This window comes from Grampus griseus (genome assembly GCF_964374135.1).
Source record: "Grampus griseus genome assembly, chromosome: X".
Lineage (NCBI taxonomy): Eukaryota > Metazoa > Chordata > Mammalia > Artiodactyla > Delphinidae > Grampus > Grampus griseus.
This window is the reverse complement of record NC_138999.1, coordinates 83,529,950-83,532,722: the sequence shown is the minus strand read 5'-3', so window position 1 is coordinate 83,532,722 and position 2,773 is coordinate 83,529,950. Positions and strand designations below refer to the sequence as shown.

Below are 2,773 nucleotides of genomic sequence, written 5' to 3'. Positions count from 1 at the left end.
GGTATGCAGCAACAGCGTGCATTCTGAGTCACGCAGAGTCCACTCTAAAGAATGTGTGCTGTGAGCTCAGAGGGGCTAATAATCAAATTAGGATACTAACAAAAGGCAATTTATAATGCTGAAACTAATGAGAGGTCAAAGAACAAAACTCTGCAAGGAGTTTTAATTATCCTGTCCTTTGTGACTCCACAAGAACATTTTTTTTTTTTTGCGATACGCGGGCCTCTCACTGCTGTGGCCTCTCCCGTTGCGGAGCACAGGCTCCGGACGTGCAGACTCAGCGGCCATGGCTCACGGGCCCAGTCGCTCTGCGGCATGTGGGATATTCCCGGACGGGGGCACGAACCCGTGTCCCCTGCATCGGCAGGCGGACTCTCAACCACTGTGCCACCAGGGAAGCCCCACAAGAACATTTTTAAAGGAACACTGTCACCAGTATTCAACTGGTACTTTAAGTTCCATTAAGATTTACATAAGCTATTACATAAATGGGAAATACAGACTTTCTTTCCAAGTAGAGTAGGGATCTAAATCCTTCTCTTCAGGGATGGAAAACAAGCACTGTCTTGCTTTGATGTTCAATTTATTGGATCCTTTCCTTCCCATAGCACTGATGGAGAAACATGAAGCCTCTCTTCAAGGGAATCTCTAGATTGGATAGCATATAGAAAGAAAAGAACTGTAACAACCAAAACAACTACAACAGTTTTTCTGTCCTTGTTTCCTGTGCCATTTCATTTTCACTTTTTTTTTTTTTCTAGTTTGTTTGTGTTTTATTGACTCTGTGATGCTCAGGCCTTGACTACGAACTCTGGCAGTGGATACAGCGGTTTCTTCTGCTGCTGCTTCTTGGTATTCAACTTCTCATGCTTGTTGAACCTGCAGCATGTGTTTTCTTGGGCTGCAGATCCAGAGGCTTGTACTTCTTGCCCTTGTAGAATTTCCTGAGGTTCTCTTTCTGAGTCTTATTAACAACAGTGAGAACTCGGGCAATGGATTTATAAACATCTAGGATCTTGGAGAGCTTGGATACCACACTGCTTGTCACTTTGGTGATTTCCAGCTACGATAGCTCCACCTTCAAGTCATCCAGCTGTTTCAGCAGCTCCATCTTTTTGCCAGGAAGATCTCAAGCTTTAATCTTGGCCATGACTGCACAAGCTGCGCCACTGCCTGCTCTTGAGGGAAAGAGTTTTTTTCACTTCTTATTTTCACTTTCCTCTGTCATATATATATCCACACGCACCACCACAACCACCACACCCAGCATTTCTGCAGGTCAAAGTGCCCTTCATCTCTCAGAGCCTAACTTCTTTCTAGGAGGTGTTTGAGATGGGCTTGTATATTTATCTGTTTGTTTGGAGAAGAGTGGCATAATTGATGAACTGAAGAAAGTGCCAATATCAACTGAATGTGGAACCTCTCAGGCAAAAATAAAACCAAAAAGCTGCTACTCTTAAAAGCTAGAGAAAAGTGGAGATGTTAGCAGCAACATACTGTGAACACGGCTGGTCTGGAAAGGCTTTTGCTACCAAGAGGGTTAATTGTCCAAAGGTAATGTCTACCCATCAAGCCAATTTAAGGCCAAAGAATGCATCTTGGCAAGGAGTTTTCTTTTATCAATAACTGTGTCAATAAAACAGCAAATGGAACACAAAAAAATCGAGCACATCCATATCATCAGGGCAGCAAGACAAGTAGCCCAGAGCACTGGAGGGTCTGGGTGTTGAACTAGTTGCCCTTATTACCGAAAAAAAAAACGTTAAAGTATAAAAGCAATTCCAACAAGGAAATTGGGAACAATGCAAATAACAAAACTTTCTTCCTGAAAAGGAAGAAAAGACCTGCAAATTCTTCTGCTAAACTTGTCATCACCACACCCTGCCATGTGACATTTACATTGTTCTTTTAAATAGGCAGTCCATCGTTTTATGAGACAGTGTAGCTTAAGGGCTAAGAGTGTGGGCTCTAGAGTCAAACTAAATCCAGTTCCATCACATCTTAGCCACATAGTCTTGGGCAGGTTACTTTTTTCTTTCTAAGCCTCGGTTTCCTCATGTGTAAAACTGGGATAATAGCAAGGCAGCAAAAGTCCAGGCTTTGGAGTCAAACTGCCTGGTTCCCAGTCCTCTACTCCACCACTTACTGGCAGTGTGACCTTGAGCAAATTGCATAACTTCTCTGTGGCTCAGTTTCCCCTTCAATAAAATGTGCCCAATTGATTGTCAGGATCTCACAGGATCATTTTGAAAATTATATGTATTATAGAACACATGTAAAGCACTTAGTAAGTGCTCCACAGATATAAGTCATTAGTACCTACCTCAGAAGGTTGTAGTAAGGACGAAATGAGACAAAGAATGAAAAGCTTTTAAGCTTGGTATACTCAGTGCTCAATAAATGCTAGCTTTTGTTACGTGTTTGTCTTTTGACTCTCCAACTGGCTTTTAAGCTTCTAGAGGATGTCTTAATTTTTTTTCTTCATACTATAATATCTAGCACTCTGTTATATGTAAATAAAAGTAACTCAACTATAGCCAAAGGAAAGAAAGGAACAAATCCTCATGCAGAAAAAGTAGAAACTCAAATATCAGAACCGTGGACTCACATGCCATGAAAAGATTGGGTTCAGTAAAAATTAATGGTACAGGTCAAACAACATGTCTGATTTTTGGCAAATCATAAATATTATCAAGAGCAAACAATTTGGCATTTGATTTCTTACTTGTGTAGGGGAGTATAAATATTTTTCGCTCTACCCTTCTAGGTTCTT

The 2,773-nt window shown here is 41.2% G+C and overlaps 1 pseudogene across 1 annotated transcript; it reads right to left on the bottom strand.

Moving 5' to 3' along the window:
• Positions 1-791: 791 nt before the first annotated feature.
• LOC309839651 (large ribosomal subunit protein uL29-like) lies at positions 792-1,150 on the bottom strand (annotated as a pseudogene). Its single transcript has one exon. The product of its transcript is annotated as a large ribosomal subunit protein uL29-like (transcript).
• Positions 1,151-2,773: the final 1,623 nt, after the last annotated feature.